This window comes from Myxine glutinosa, chromosome 8 (assembly GCF_964187855.1).
Source record: "Myxine glutinosa chromosome 8, kmMyxGlut1.1, whole genome shotgun sequence".
Taxonomy (NCBI): Eukaryota; Metazoa; Chordata; class Myxini; order Myxiniformes; family Myxinidae; genus Myxine; species Myxine glutinosa.
The window spans coordinates 91,085,135-91,102,433 of record NC_136268.1 but is presented as its reverse complement, the minus strand read 5'-3'; the positions used below and the strand labels follow the sequence as shown (position 1 = coordinate 91,102,433).

The following is a 17,299-nucleotide window of genomic DNA, read 5'->3' as shown; positions in this document are numbered from 1 at the left end:
ACTCAGACAGACTGACAGGGAGAACAAGCCACAATTTCACTTCAGGACTGGTCTCCTACATCTGCCTGGGAATTGAACTCAGTCTGGGAATTCTTTCACATAAACCAGCTGTCTCTTGTGCACAGATCCAAATCCTCCTCAGTTATTATATCCTTCCTCCTGCCCAGGGGACACTGAATCCTGTGGTGAGGCTGTTGCCTTAAAACAACTTGCCTGATCTCTTTCTGGAAGTCAAATCTGATCGAAGGCAACGTCAGAACATTACACAAAGCCCGCAACAAATGTTTGTCCACTCTAGGGAGGCTGAGTGCCTCCATTCTGTATTTGCTTCCAGATCTTGTGTCCCCTACACCTCACTCTCTGAACCCAGCAGGGGCGGATCAAGTGGCATAAACCCCTCCCCTCCCTTAAAAATCGATGGTGTTTTTCACATGTATTAACGTGTATATAACCGAAGATGCGGTCTCGAAATGTGGGATCACCCGATATTCCTCAGACCACAGCTGATGTTGACTGTCGTGTTCAACATGGAAGTGATTTGTCACATTCAGTTTGTTCCCATGGTGGATACTTGATGATTAACGAATTACCGGAAGATGCTTCTTTTGTCCTAACTATTCATGAACCAAGAAGAGGAATGATATCCCAGAAGAACCACCTTTAGAGGCCATTTTTCCCCGCAGAGAAGGGGTCGGCCTTTTTCGGGGACCTTGGTCCCCTTTTTTGAAGCATTGTTTTATGGCCGGATGCTCTTCCTGCCGCCAACCCTGTTAGTCGCCTCTTGCGATACAGAGGGAATTACCAGTAAACTGGTACTCAATTTGCCATCCTCGGAAGGATGACAGGCTGAGTCAACCCGCCTGGTGTTAATTCAGCGATCGACCGGGATTCAAACCCAGGAGCCTAGGATCCAAAGCCGCACCCTATCCGCTAAGCCAACACCATGATATCCCAAATATCAGATAATCCAGAGTCCCTATCATTCTGTTTGAATTCGGAACTCGGTCTAGAATTATGACTGATAGATAAACCATAACTGATCGAAGGTCACTTCCATCTCAAACCTTGTTCAATACGTCAGATACATTGATTTGTTTTGATCATTATATTATTTGTTTCATTTTATGCAATGTCTGCTTTTCTTTCAACTGGATTTCTATGATAAGAATTAATTAAAATAAATGTTGAATTTTGAGCGAGTCTTTTCATTAGTGAACTTCCTTTGAAGTGTATTAGAGCATTCTTTGTCTATATTTAGAATAATCTTTAGAATTTATGACAAAAAGAAACACAAAAAATGTTCCCCTCGTTCTGCTCGGTAAATTTATATTTTTCACTGCAATGTAACTTTTTTACGCCCCCCCTAACCTAAAATCATGGATCTGTACCTGCCCAGTCAATGAACTGCTTCAGGTCTCTGCCTTATGCACCTGAGATGGTGGAGAAGTTTCTGGTAACCCACGACACCTCAATTGTGGAACACGACACCTCAATTGTGGAACTGGACCAGATGGCATCAACTCATGTGTCCTCAATACCTGTTCTGCTAATTTTGCACATCCTGTTTCTGCTCTGTTCACTCTATCATTTACCGTAAGTCATTTTACATCTGCTTCGAAGTCAGCCAATATCAAGGCATTACGTAAATACTGTGCAGAAACTGATCCCCTTAAGTACAGACCCGCCAGCTTACTTCCAATTATCAGCAAAGTCATGGAATCCATCATCACAGTTGATATGAGATCTTTCCTTTTCTTCAACAACCTCATCTCAGATCACCAATTTGGTTTCAGACCAGGTCATTCCACCTTAGACATGCTGCTTCTACTCACCCAACAATGGATGGAGGCCCTCAATGTCAGACAAGAGATCAGGGTCGTCTCTCTGGATATATCTCATGCATTCAATACAATCTGGCACCCATAGCTGCTCTCCAAACTCTCTGCCTAAGGGAATCCAAGGACAACTCCACACAGGGCTTACCTCTACTCTCATAGCCAATGTATGGCACTCAACGGATTACTTTCCTATCTTCTCTCTGTCAAGGTTGGAGTGCACCAAGGCAGTGTTCTCGGCCCCATCCTGTTCCTAATGTTCATCAGCGATCTCTCTGACTCTCCGCAAACCCTCCCATGACCTTTCTTAACAATTCTCTTGAAGAAGTTAAGTTATTCACACATTTGGTCCTCTGTATCAGCCATGATCTGTCTTGGGCAAATAACACTTCTACGTTGGCCTCCAAAGCCAGTCGCCCGACTGGGCACCCCCCGTCATGCAAAGTCCCTCCTTGGCAAATCTGAACTCTTATCTATCGACAAGGCCTTCATCCCCAACTTGATGGAGAACTGCTCTCTCCTCTGGGCTGGTACTCACTGCCTCACTCTTTTCTCAGCTTGACGCCACAGAAAGCAAGACCTTCAATATCATTGGAATATCCTGCAATGAAGCTGAGTCTATCGGTCTATCACGTTCAGATGGCAGACAGGTCTCTCTGTCTTCTTCCACCTCATTTCTGGTCTTGCATCTTCTGTTCTATCTATACTCTGTCCCCTCCCTTCCTCCGCACCTCCCTACTCACACCCCACACAGGTTTTTGCAGGGTGAATGTAGTCTTCAGTAATCCCTTTCGCTCACCTACACTCATTAGTTTGTCTTCTTTCCCATCTGTGGGACCAACTTCCACATTCTCTTCAATCTCATTCTTCCTTCCAGGTTTTCTGGACAGCAGTTCACCACCATCTCAGATCATTCCGCATTCAAAATCATGATTTTTTTTACACCCGTTAACCCTGTCCAAGCCCACCTCTTTCCAGGTTTCCAGTTTTTTCCCCCAAGAGTTTGCTTCTGTATCCATGTTGTCCACTTCATGCATCCACCCCAATTCCTCATTTTTCATCACTTCATGTATTTCTCCAAGTCTTCCTCTATTTTTCCCCTCATCCTGCTGTTGGTGTGTTTGCTACCCCTCTTTATTTCGTTCTTTTTAAAAAATTATTCTTTGAAAATAAAATAAAAAAGTTACAATTTTTTTTTTTAAGTAAAAAATTTTTTTTTTCTTTATCCTCAATGGTCGACTTTTTCATTCTTCTCTATCTGCCAACCAACCTGTCTCCCAGGTATTTGCATGCCCTTTATATACCTATCAATGTGCTGTCTATCTGATGCTTGTTCTTGCATGTCCACCTTGTTTGTTTGTCGTTTTCTTCTTTTGTTTGTACCTCTAGTCCATTTGTTTCTTCCTGCTCCATCGTCAGTATAGCATCCTCACAACCTCTATTGTACAGCTATTCCATGAACTTTGACCTATGTTACAAACGAGGAAGTAAATTAAAGAATTCATATAGTTTCCATTGAGGCACAACGTGTGACATTAAAAAATATCAGAGCAGTTTTTAAGGAATGAAAGTTATAAATCAGATTAAGTTTGGCATCGATCCATGAAAGATACGAAAGTGCAGGAAGTTTATGCATGCTTATCATAAAATAATTTGTTAAACATTTTTTTCATTCAAAACTCATAAAAGATGAACGAGGAAACATACCAGAAGAAGGTTCCAGTTTTACCAGAAAAGGCAGAATTAGGGCTGCAAGAAGAGGTTCACTTGTGTAAGGAAGAGCTTGTAGCGGCTGCCGCTGGGTTTTCACAATCGCCTTGCACCTATCAAGGACGCGGAGCGATCACCATGCCGGGCTCGTCCAGGACGCCCGGGCAGGCCCGCGCTCAACTTGCCAGGCCTCGGTCGGGACGCCCGGGCATGCCGCCCTCAACTTGCCAGGCCGCAGCCAGGACGCTGGGCCACGCCCCCTGGCGCCGGGCCTGGGCAAACCCCCTGGGTTAATCGATATATATTGCTGCCCGATAAACGGGTTTTCAGAGTGCCTGAGTGTTTGATTTCATTAAAGCAACTCGGATGAATTCTAGCTTTTTGTCGCGTCCATTCTTCCGATCGACGTGGGAGCCCCAGCTCCTTCATTGGTGACCTATCGACATGGACACGGCAGTCGCCCTTAAACTGCCTACCTTCTGGGAGGCTCACGCGGCGGTTTGGTTCGCGCAGGCGGAGTCCCTGTTCGCCCTGCGAGGCGTCACGGCCGACGACACCCGCTTCCACCATGTGGTAGCTGCGCTCGGGTCGGCTACCGCGGCCCGCGCCCTGAGCCTCCTCGAAAGCCCGCCAGCCGCTGACAAATACGGCGTGATTAAGAAGCTGCTCCTCGATGCTTTCGCCCTCCCATCGGCGGAACGCGCACGGCGCCTGCTCGAACTGCCTGAGCTCGGCGACACGCGCCCTTCCGAGCGAATGGATTACATGCTTTCACTGCTCGGCGAGCACTCTCCGGCATTCCTGTTCCGGGAGCTGTTCCTCCGTCAGCTGCCTACCCCGGTACGCCTCGCCCTGGCAAGCACGACGATCACAGATCCCCGGGCCCTTGCCAGAGAAGCCGACAAGATCTCCGCCGCAGGACAGCGCATCGCAGCGGCGACATGGGACCCACCGCCGTCCGACGCAACACCCATGGCGCCCGAGCACCCGGCACGGTCGACGGCCGAACTGCCGACGCAATTGGCGGCCGCTCTACCGAGCCGACCACCTCCAGCACGACGACCGAGGCCTCCACCTGACCAAGCGTGGTGTTACTATCATGCCAGGTTCGGACAGAAGGCCCGGACATGCCGACCCCCGTGCACCTTCGGCAGGCCGGGAAATGGCCGGGCCGGCGTTCATTACCAGCCATGAGCGCCGGCCACACGGGCAACTTACTGTTCATCACGGATAAAGCGTCCGGACGGCGCTTCCTGTGCGACACCGGCGCCCAACTGAGCGTCATACCCGCCTCTGACCAGGACAGGCAATCCGCGGTTTGCGGCCCCTCCTTGGTTGCGGCCAACGGATCGACTATCCGCACCTTCGGCCCGCGCAACGTCACCCTCTGCTTCGGCGGCCAACGCTTTGCTTGGACGTTTGTAACCGCCAACGTGCCCATGGCTCTGCTAGGCGCCGACTTCCTCTGTGCACACGGACTGCTGGTGGACGTCCAACGGCGTCGTTTAATCAACGCTGAAACCTTCATCTCCCTGGTATGCACATTGAGCAGCTCCGCGCCGACCGAGCTGGCATGCACCGTCCCGGCGGCGAACGAGTTTGCTCGCCTGCTCACGGAGTTCCCGGCCCTCACGCGGCCGACGTTTTCGGCCGTCGCAGTACGGCATGGGATCGAGCACCACATACCAACTACGGGCCCGCCGGTCTACGCCAGGGCCCGCCGCCTCGACCCAGCCAAGCTCGCCGTAGCGAAGGCCGAATTCGACGCGTTGGAGCACCTCGGCATCGTACGGCGCTCCGATAGCGCGTGGGCCTCGCCACTGCACATCGTGCCAAAGCCGGGGGGTGGATGGCGCCCGTGTGGCGACTACCGCCGTCTCAATGACGCTACCACCCCCGACAGGTACCCGATCCCGCATATCCAAGACTTCTCCGCCCGTCTGGCGGGACGGGTCATTTTTTCGAAAATTGATCTCATACGGGGATATCACCAGGTACCTGTCAGGGCGGCCGACGTCCCTAAAACGGCAGTCATCACGCCGTTCGGCTTATTCGAATTCTTGCGGATGCCGTTTGGTCTCAAGAACGCGGCTCAGGCGTTCCAGCGCTTGATGGACGGCGTGCTGCGTGACCTGCCGTTCCTTTTCGTTTACCTGGACGACATCCTCGTCGCCAGCACGTCCTGGGCCGAGCACCTCCTCCACCTCCGAACACTGTTCGGGCGACTCAGCGAGCACGGCCTCATCGTCAACCCGGCCAAATGCCACTTCGGCACGACGGCCGTTGATTTTTTGGGCCACCACATCACCAAGAACGGGGCCGTGCCGCTGCCAACCAAGGTCGAGGCCATCACCACGTTCCCGCGTCCCCGCACCATAAAGGCCCTGCAGGAATTCCTGGGAATGGTGAATTTTTATCACCGCTTCGTGCCCCGCGCTGCTCAACTCATGCGGCCCCTCTACGAAGCCCTCCGGGGCAAGCCGGCCAAGCACGACATCGCCTGGTCCGCAGCAATGGATGCGGCCTTCCAACGCTCAAAGCGGGCCCTCGCCGACGCAACACTGCTCGCTCACCCGGTGCTCAACGCTCCCATCGCCCTCACCACGGATGCCTCCGACTACGCGGTGGGCGCCGTACATGAGCAATGGGTGAACGGGGTTTGGCAGCCACTCGCTTTTTTCAGCCGGCAGCTCCGGCCGAACGAGCTCAAATACAGCACGTTTGACCGGGAGCTCCTCGGTCTACACCTGGCCGTCCGCCATTTCCGCCACCTCCTGGAGGGCCGACCTTTCACGGCGTTCGTCGACCACAAGCCGTTGGTTTACGCCATGGCCAAGGTCACGGAGCCATGGTCAGCCCGCCAACAGCGCCACCTCTCCACCGTGTCGGAGTTTACCACGGACATCCGGCACGTCGCCGGCAAAAACAACGCCGTGGCCGACTGTCTTTCCCGGGCCAGCGCGAACGCGGTCCACCTGGGCGTGGATTTTGCGCTTATGGCGGCGGACCAAACCACCGACACCACGGTGCAAGCCCTCCGGGCGGCGGACACGGGCCTCCGCCTGGCCGACATCCCCTGCGCGGACACTGTCCTGCTCTGCGACGTCTCCCAAGGCCAGCCTCGCCCCATCGTGCCCGTCACCTGGCAACGCCGCATCTTCGCCTCCCTCCACGGCCTTTCCCACCCGGGCCGGAAAGCTTCCCAGAAGCTGGTGTCGGCGCGTTTCGTCTGGCACGGCCTTCGTCGGGACGTCCGCGATTGGACCAGCACCTGCACGGCCTGCCAACGGGCCAAGGTCCACCGACACACCCAGGCCCCGCTGGCACCTTTCACCGTGCCCGAACGACGTTTCGACCACGTCAACGTGGATCTGGTGGGCCCCCTCCCCCCGTTACGGGGGTTCACACACCTGCTCACCATGGTGGACAGGACCACCAGGTGGCCGGAGGCCGTTCCCCTCGTCTCCACCACCACCGCCGACGTGGCGCAGGCTTTCATCGCCACCTGGGTCGCCCGCTTCGGCGCACCGGCGGACATCTCGTCAGACCGCGGACCACAGTTCACCTCCGAGCTGTGGGGCGCGGTCGCCCGCAACCTGGGGGTCAAGCTCCACCGTACTACAGCCTACCACCCCCAAGCAAACGGGTTGTGCGAGCGATTCCACCGCTCCATGAAGGCCGCGCTCATGGCCGGCCTTCAAGACGGCGGTTGGGCCGACCGGCTGCCGTGGGTCCTTTTGGGCCTTCGCACGGCCCCCAAGGAGGACCTCCAGGCATCCACCGCCGAGCTTGTCTATGGCCAGGTGCTACGCGTCCCGGGCGAATTCGTGCCCGACGCTACCAGTCCCTGGTCCGCAGCTCACCAGCGCTCGGACCTCCAGGAGGCCGCCCGACGGTTTGCCCCCGTGCCAACATCCCACCACGGTGACCCCCAGTCCTACGTCCCCCCAGCACTCCGCACAGCGGAGTATGTTTTTGTGCGTCACGACGCACATCGGTGGCCACTCCAGCCGCCGTACGACGGGCCCTTCCGGGTGCTGCGACGGGACGACAAGTCGTTCGTCATCGACATCGGCGGCAGGTCGGACCGGATTGCAGTGGACCGCCTCAAGCCGGCGCACGTGGACGTCGACCACCCACCACGGGTGGCCCTTCCGCCGCGGCGAGGCCGCCCCCCGTCCACGGTGCCCCCCACTCGACCGCCCACCACCTCACCGGACCCCCTCCCACGACCCGCCAGGGGTCGCTTCGGCCGGGTCATCAGGACCCCCCTCAAATTGACCCTGCCGGTGCAAGTCGATTCTGGGGGGACGTGTGTAGCGGCTGCCGCTGGGTTTTCACAATAGCCTTGCACCTATCAAGGACGCGAAGCGATCACCATGCCGGGCTCGTCCAGGACGCCCGGGCAGGCCCGCGCTCAACTTGCCAGGCCTCGGTCGGGATGCCCGGGCATGCCAGGCTCGCCCTCAACTTGCCAGGCCGCAGCCAGGACGCTGGGCCACGCCCCCTGGCGCCGGGCCTGGGCAAACCCCCTGGGTTAATCGATATATATTGCTGCCCGATAAACGGGTTTTCAGAGTGCCTGAGTGTTTGATTTCATTAAAGCAACTCGGATGAATTCTAGCTTTTTGTCGCGTCCATTCTTCCGATCGACGTGGGACCCCCAGCTCCTTCAGCTCCTTCAAGCTGATGTATTCTTGACAAAAAGCTCAACTTGATTCCCAATGGGATCTGATGGGATTCTAATCAAATACCACGTCGTCTCGGAGATATTCATCACATTCAAGCACATCGTTGTAAATTACAAGATATATAGTATATAAGCCCACGGGAATATCAGGTTTCCTGGTGATTGATCTTGAATAGGCTCCATGTCGTGTGGACAACTGGGTCAGGTGGATCGCGGGAGTGAAGAGGATGGATTGAAGGAGGATGGATGAACTGAGGGAGGAGATTGGGGTGCAAATGAGCTTGACGGGGAGATTGGTGAAATGCCGGCTGAGATGGCCTGGACACTTGGTGTGGATGGAGGAAGAGGGAATGGCGAAGAGAGGGGATAGGTTGAAGGAGCAAGGTAGGAGAAAAAGAGGTAGCCCTCGGTTGAGATGGGAGGATTGTGTGAAGAGGGATATCAGTAAGGTGGGGGTGGTTGGAGCGTGGAGCGAGTTGGTGAGGACAGAGGGAAGTGGAGGAATATCGTGGTCAAGGCAGAGCAGGAGCTTGGTGCCATCGGACCTCACCTCATATAAAGTGAAGGCGATTAAGAGGGAGAGGAAGAAGAAGAAGGTGCTTCAATCAATTCATGAAGATTTTATAGGTCTGTCTTTTTATGCAGGTATTGAGGCTCATGGAAGGACATTGGTGGATTCCGTGATTCCATGCGACATTTGCATATACTATAGACTACAGGATTTACTTTATAATGTAGAAATTATTTATTTGGTGGTGTTCACAGCCAAAAGGGATATTATTGCAAATCTGAAATGCAACATTTTGAAAAAATATAACTTCATTTTGACTCAGAAATACTTTTTAGAAAACAACAACTACCACTGCAGTACTTGTTTTGTTTTTTTAACAGCCCAAGTAGTTATTCTGCTTGTGGAGTCTGCCAGGGAAGTCTTTCACGAATCGGCTGTTCAGGTCTGACATTTTACCGTAGCTGATTTTGGCAGGAATTTTGAAATGTCATCAAGGTAACAACGATAACTCGTGTATTCTTTGCGAAGGACACTGTGAGGTATTTAACGTCAATAACTCATGCTAGGTGACAGGACACTCGGCTTAAAGTATATCCGAGGGACGTCACACGTTATGACGTAACGACCTGCCTGCGAAGCACCAATCCAACAGTTTTTAGTCGGGTGGAGATTTGAATCCCAGACAAGACGCTCAAACGTAAGAAAAATTAACTAAAGAAAATTTAATCAAATTGATCACGTTTGATGAATTAATTGGTCAAAATTGCCCTGTAGCCCAATCCAATAACATTGCCCATCAGTGAACCCATCACATTTCCCATCAGTGAACCCATCACATTGCCCAGTGAACCCATCACATTGGCCATTAGTGAACCCATTACATTGCGCATCAGTGAACCCATCACATTTATCAGTGAACCCATCACATTGCCCATCAGTGAACCCATCACATTGTCCATCAGTGAACCCATCACATTGCCCAGTGAACCCATCACATTGGCCATTAGTGAACCCATTACATTGCGCATCAGTGAACCCATCACATTTATCAGTGAACCCATCACATTGCCCATCAGTGAACCCATCACATTGTCCATCAGTGAACACATCACATTGACCATCAGTGAACCCATCACATTGACCATCAGTAAACCCATCACATTGACCATCAGTAAACCCATCACATTGCTCATCAGTGAACCCATCACATTGTCCATCAGTAAACCCATCACATTTCCCATCAGTGAACCGATCACATTGCCTATCAGTGAACCAATCACATTGCTCATCAGTAACCCCATCACATTGCCCATCAGTGAACCCATCACATTGCTCATCAGTAAACCCATCACATTGCCCATCAGTGAACCCATCACATTGCTCATCAGTAACCCCATCACATTGCCCATCAGTGAACCGATCACATTGCCTATCAGTGAACCCAACACACTGCCCATCAGTAAACCCATCACATTGCCCATCAGTAAACCCATCACATTGCTCATCAGTGAACCCATCACATTGTCCATCAGTAAACCCATCACATTGACCATCAGTAAACCCATCACATTGTCCATCAGTGAACCCATCACATTGCTCATCAGTAACCCCATCACATTGCCCATCAGTGAACCGATCACATTGCCTATCAGTGAACCCAACACACTGCCCATCAGTAAACCCATCACATTGACCATCAGTAAACCCATCACATTGCTCATCAGTGAACCCATCACATTGACCATCAGTGAACCCATCACATTGACCATCAGTGAACCCATCACATTTACCATCAGTAAACCCATCACATTGCTCATCAGTAAACCCATCACATTGCTCATCAGTAACCCCATCACATTGCCCATCAGTGAACCCATCACATTGCTCATCAGTAAACCCATCACATTGCCCATCAGTGAACCCATCACATTGCCCATCAGTGAACCCATCACATTGCCCATCACTGAACCAATCACATAATCTACTACGTCTGTCACACTTTTATGGATTTCTTGATTTGGGAGAAGTTTAAATGAATCGAATTTTTCTCTCGTTGTTTCATTTTCATAATCGTGTATAATTATAACAGTAAAATTGCTCTTTTATCCATGAATGTTTGATGGTTATCAGAACTGAAACTCGGTGGTAAAATGATTAAGATTGCTACCTACAACGGTGGTGATTTGTAGTTATCGTCTCGTACAGGTGGAGAAAACTACCAAAGAGGGTGAAATGCAGGAATTTAACCCGAAATCCTATACAAAGTAGTTTTGTTTGAATTTCGAGTGATTTATCGTCACTGAGGTTCGAATCAATGGACAATAATAAGTTTTCATCAGGATTAACAATCCAGATCAATGTGAGAAATGGGAAAATGTCGCCATGTTGTTTGATAGAAACTTTTATTTTCTTGATAATCTGGAATGTTCAAAACGATGAAGACGACATCGACATGAGACACAGTTTTACTTTTATTAAACTTTGTGGATAGCCGGCTCTACTTATTACCTGTTGCGATGCTGATCCGGTGTGCTGTGGCCAGACTTGAGGTCACGGACGACGCACGACAGCGCTATGGTAGTTTAGTGGACCAGGTACACATCGACTGAACCTGTTCTCTCGCTTCCCACACTCTTCTCGAAATGCTCTGAGCTCACCGGTGAGACGTTGTAATCTGAGAGCGAGCTCACCTGCATCGTCCAATGGCACTGCCAGCTGCGCACCTTCGTGGCGAGGGTAACCTGATCTACATCATTCCGTCAAACCTGATTTTACCCCCACAAGTCCCGATGGTATAATTAAGATACTTTGATGCTTGAGAAGTTTTCCTGAAAGTTGGTGGAGTGGGATTTATTCGGACAAGGTGTTGTTCATTCGTACAACGTGCAAAGTGAGGTGTATCGGATCAGGGACTGTGTGATCAAGGTAGCAATGGAGGGTAACTGAGGCCCAGGTAGAGTGAGGGGTATCGGATCAGGGACTATGTGATTAACGTAGCAATGGAGGGTAACTGAGGACCCAGGTAGAGCGAGGGGATTCGGATCAGGGACTGTGTGATTAAGGTAGCAATGGAGGGTAACTGAGGACCCAGGTAGAGCGAGGGGATTCGAATCAGGGACTGTATGATTAAGGTAGCAATGGAGGAGAACTGAGGACCCAGGTAGAGCGAGGGGTATCGGATCAGGGACTGTGTGACCAAGGTAGCAATGGAGGGTAACTGAGGCCCAGGTAGAGCGAGGGGATTCGGATCAGGGACTGTGTAATTAAGGTAGCAATGGAGGGTAACTGAGGCCCAGGTCGAGCGAGGGGATTCGGATCAGGGACTGTGTGATCAATGTAGCAATGGAGGAGAACTGAGGCCCAGGTAGAGCGAGGGGATTTGGATCAGAGACTGTGTGATTAAGGTAGCAATGGAGGGTAACTGAGGCACAGGTAGAGCGAGGGGATTCGGATCAGGAACTGTGTGATCAAGGTAGAAATGGAGGAGAACTGAGGACCCAGGTAGGTAGAGCAAGGGTTATCAGATCATGGAGAGTGTGATGAAGGTAGCAATGGAGGGTAACTGAGGCCCAGGTAGCGCGAGTGGTATAAGATCATGGACTGTGTGATCAAGGTAGCAATGGAGGGTGACCGAAGATCCAGGTAGAGCGAGGTGTATCGGATGACGGCTACAGTCTGTGTGGGATCAAGGTATCTTGGAGGGTAAACGAGGACCCAGGTAGAGCGAGGGGTATCGGATCACGGGTTATGGTATGAAGGTAGCTGTGGAGGGTAACCCAGGTAAAGCGTGGGAACGATAATGCGCTGATAACGAGCTAATTGTGAACTGAGACATTTGTAACTTATCTTACCTTTGTGCCATTGTTCGGATTTAAAAAAAACAAAAGCAACAGAGATGGGGAGGGGGGAGGAGGTGGACCTGGGAATCGCAGTGGGGTCGTGGGAGGGGGCGGGTGATAAAGATAGGGAATGAAAGAAGAATCCTTTGACAAGAATGAGAAACTCATTTCCTTGTGGGAGTTGTTCAAATGAATATCCTCAACCTGGCTGCGCTGATGGAATGCCTCCAATGTGGCTCGTTTACCTGTGAGGACATTAGTTGCTGGAATATCCACCGTCGATGACTTAATGGTTGGTCAGGTAACCGCTCTGAGTCAGGGAGGTTGGTGGTTTTAACCACAGCAAGTCATTCCAAAGACATTAAAAAAAAAAATGGTATATGCAATGCTTCCTTACATGATGACGAACACTTAAAACGGATAGAGTAGGGACAAACAACCATAGGTTGGCAACCATTGTGCAGGCTTGCTCATACCCAGTGATACACGGCAAGCAAACCACGTGCTCCAATATTGTTTAATATTGGATCGAACTTGTTTTTTTTTTATCTTCCGAAGTTCCCCCTTGCCCCCCCCCCCCCCCGTCCACTACCACACCCCCCCCCCCCCCCATTTTGTCGCACATTTTGTCTTCGTCAAGCAAGTGTACCCAACAAGTTGTTGTTGTCCGGTATATTTTAGTTGGGGCCTAAAATAATTCCCTACACCCAATAAGGAATGCGGTCAGGGATCATTTGATACTACCTTTCAGGTAGCTTCAAAGGCTTACGCACTATAGAGTGATTTTAAAAAAAGAAGAAGATATCCAACTGTTTTTTAAATTTTTTCAATTTTTTTTTCTCCCTAAAACTCTCCCCTGGCACTGACAGACGAACCTTTGAAAGTTTGACGAAGATCCGTTCGGCCATCTCTGAGAACAAAGGAGGCAGACAGACAAATGGCTCTCTTGTAGTATAGATTACTATTTCCTGGAAGTCTCTGAAATAGTATACCCTACAATGCGTACAAACCCGACATGTTTAAAACTATAATGTCTCACATGTACAAGAGCCATTGAAAACGTTTTTCGAACAAGATTCCGACAAAAGTGTGATAGCTCCTCCATGAGCTCCTGTAAAAAATAAACACAAATCAACTTTTACAACTTTTCAATGAAAAGTACAAACGCATAATTTATGGTTGCTCGTTGTAGATGAAGATGGCCATTCCCTTTTGACTTGTGGAGACCTGGGTGGGTGAATTATTGTCTGTAGTTTAGCGGTTGCTGCCCACAAAATAACCACACTGTGAGAGAGAGAGAGAGAGAGAGAGAGAGAGAGAGAGAGAGAGAGAGAGAGAGAGAGAGAGAGAGACTTTGACTTTTTAGTCCTTTTATTACAAAAATATAAAAGTAACAATCTACACGTTTTGCAATAAAATCAATAATGCCAACAAAAAGAAAAAAAGAAAAAGAAGAAGCACCCAATAATCATCAAATAAAACAATCAGTATTTCACAACAGTATTCTGAATTCATTTTCTTTAACCTCACAAAACCCACCAACACACCAAGTATCAACAAAGTTATGAAAACTTCCGGACTCGTTGGACAGGGTAAATTCCAGTTTCAATCTTGCTGAGATTAATGCATTCAAACACGACATGATGTTGCAGTGCTCTATCGGTTTGCCAGATAGTTTGTCTTTTCTTGTTAGGTAAACAGCAAGCTTCGCAGTTGCTATTAGGAAACTAAACAGTTTAGATGCAGGATTCTGTTTAGGGGCAAAACCAAAGACGAAACTTCTCAAAGAAAAGGTAACATGCATTTCATGTGCAATGTAATTCAACCAATGAAACAAAGGAAATAATCGGATACAGTCTATGAATGCGTGAAACAAGTCCTCATTGACTGTACAGAAGGGACAACAAACAGATACAGGAGAAAAATGTCTAATAAACGTGTTAGAGGGAACAATCCAGTGGGCCAAACGCCACTGGAGATCACCTGTTCTTTTGGATGTGGGCTCACTGTACATGGCTTCCCAGATAGGTTCGGAGGGGGGTCCTCCGGGTAACAATCCTTTCCATCGGGTAACTCCATTTAACGAAGGGTTCCCATTTAACAGCTTGAGGCACATCTTGTAGATGCCCTTGCTGTCCATTGTCTGGAAAAGCTTTGACCCATCGCTAACAGGGGGCAAATCGTTTTGAATGGGTTCAACAATTAATTTAGGCACTGTCGGCTCATTTAGATCTTCTTCTGTACCTCGAGTCCAAGTTAGGCCAAGTTGCCGTCCCAACTGAATCATTTTCCTCAAAATTTTTGCAATCATCCTATGGGACCAAATCCCTGTCAGGTCGGCGATTTCACTTACGGATTTCCAACCATACCCTGAGTCATGTCGGAGATGCCGCACCTTCACAATACCAGCTGCTATAAAGTGTTGGCAAAAATCTCGACTCTTTGGAATGTCGGGAAAGAGAGGGTTGTAGAACAAAGGCTCGTGTGCCAGCATTTTCGTTACATATGTGTCCGCCTGACGACTCACAGAAAGGCTCTGCCAGGCATTTAAGAGGCTTTGGTAAAAAGCAGGGAGAACCGATATGTCGACATGCTGGAGGTTCATTTGAAAGAGTTCAAACCCGTACCCGAGCCTACCCGCTCGCTGCAGTACAAGGCGTGCAGGGAGCCGGCCTGGCAGATGTTCCATGTAGAGGAGACGTTGAATGGACCGCAGCCGGAAGGCCATTAGGCGGGCTTTGATGTCGACGAGGTTGTGGCCACCCTCAGCCGAGGGGCGACATATCACATCGGGTCGTAGCCAGTGGTAGCCTCCCCAGAAGAAGTCCACCAGTTTGCCCTGGAGTGCTTTGAGTAGGGCCTCCGGCGGTTGCAGGCAGATGAACCTATGCCACAACATTGTGGCAACTAAGTTGTTGATCACTAGCACACGGCCCTTGAAGGACAAATGGGGTAAAACCCTTTTCCATCGGTTCAATCTTTCTCCCACTTGCTCAATTACTCCGTCCCAATTTCTTTGAGCATACTGTGGGGAACCAAGGAATATGCCCAAGTACTTAATTCCCTCACTTCCCCACAGCAACCCTGCGGGGAGGGATGGGGGCGGCTGTGGTACAGGCTGAAGAAGGTTGCGATAAAGGGAGGGTATCCATAACGTCTTGCTCTTGTTCCAATTGATTTTTAAAGAGGAGGCAGCGTGAAACTTTGACAGGCACTCAACAACGATATCAATATCATCCTTATCTTTTACAAAGATGCAGACGTCATCCGCATAAGCACATAGGGTTAGCGGTGCACTCATGGGAGTGAGTGCTATTCCAGAAATCTTCTTTCTCAGTAGATTGAGAAGAGGCTCTAAGGAAAGAGCAAACAATAAACCAGAGACTGGGCACCCTTGCCGGACCCCTCTCCGAACCTTGATGGGGGGAGCCAGCACATTATTAATCTTAATTAAACTAAATACATCCGTGTATAGCAAGGAAATGTAGGAACGAAAGTTTGCTCCGAGGCCGCATGCCTGTAACACATGATGCATAAACTTATGGTCGATACTGTCAAATGCCTTTTCAAGATCAAGCGACATCATTCCAAAGTCCTCTTTAACACGGTTACCATCAATGAGATCTCTGATTAAAGAAATATTATCATGGATGGATCTTCCAGGAACACAGTAACTCTGTTCTGGCAGTACTAGATCACCAATAACCTTTTTTAGTCGATTAGCCAGTACTTTTGAAAAAAGCTTGTAGTCCGTGCACAGCAGGGAGATCGGTCGCCAGTTCACCAAAAGTCGGGGATCTTCAGTTTTCGGGAGCAAGCACACTACGGCTCTTCTTAGACTCAGCGGCATTATACCAGTCTGTATAGAAGTGTCCAAAACATTCAGCAACTCAGGGCCTAAAAGGTCCCAAAATGTCAGAAAGAATTCGGGAGGTAGACCGTCAATACCCGGAGCTTTCCCTGAATCCATGGCAGCAAGAGCACAGGTTAGCTCAAGGAGGGTGATTGGTAGGTCAAGCTCCAACCGTTGAGCCTCAGTTAGGGAGGGGAGGTGAGAGGTTAAATCCATCATTGTATCATTACAAACAGTCTGCTCCTCAAAAAGTTTTGTAAAGAATTCAATAATGTTTATTCTAACATCATCCTCGTTGACAACAACGTTGCCTCTTGAGTCCAAAACAGAAGAGATTAGCCGTGATGGCTTGCTTAAGGATTCTAAATGAAAGAAAGACTTGTTTGGGGTGTCTGATAACTTTACATTCTGTATTCTAAGTCTAATTAATGTTCCGGCTGCTTTCTCTTGAACTAACTCCCTTAAAAGAGCTTTCTTTACAAGCAATAACCGGTAATTGGCGTCATTGTTTTCATGAGCCAATTTATTCTCCAAATGTAGAATATCCAATTCCAACCGGGCCATTGTAATGTGCTTGTCGTTTGTGCTGTGTGATTGGAAACATTGACAAAACACCCGAATTTGAGATTTCATGTTATCCCACCATATGCTGGATGAAGAAAAGGAAGATTTCTTTGCTACTAGACTTGCCCAGAAAACACGAAAGGCTTCCTTAAACATACCATCTTCTAGAAGTCTAACATTAAACTTCCAATAAGCGCTCCTACTTGCGGGTTGAGGAAAGGAAAGGTTTAGGGTTACCATATGATGGTCTGAAAACACGGAAGGAAATATATTTGAAGAAACCGCAGTATTTTTAAA

General features: G+C 49.5%; 1 protein-coding gene across 2 annotated transcripts in view; it reads right to left on the bottom strand.

Annotated features, from left to right (window-relative positions):
- LOC137417028 (synaptotagmin-15) overlaps positions 1-11,385 on the bottom strand; it is a 115,297-nt gene extending 103,912 nt beyond the window's left edge. The window contains exon 1 of one of the 2 annotated variants that reach the window (XM_078783506.1): positions 11,255-11,385. The gene's annotated coding sequence lies outside the window, so the exon portion shown is untranslated. Of the gene's footprint in view, positions 1-3,542; positions 3,737-11,254 lie in introns of those variants that run through there. The other variant, XM_068102747.2, reaches the window with a different exon arrangement.
- Positions 11,386-17,299: the final 5,914 nt, after the last annotated feature.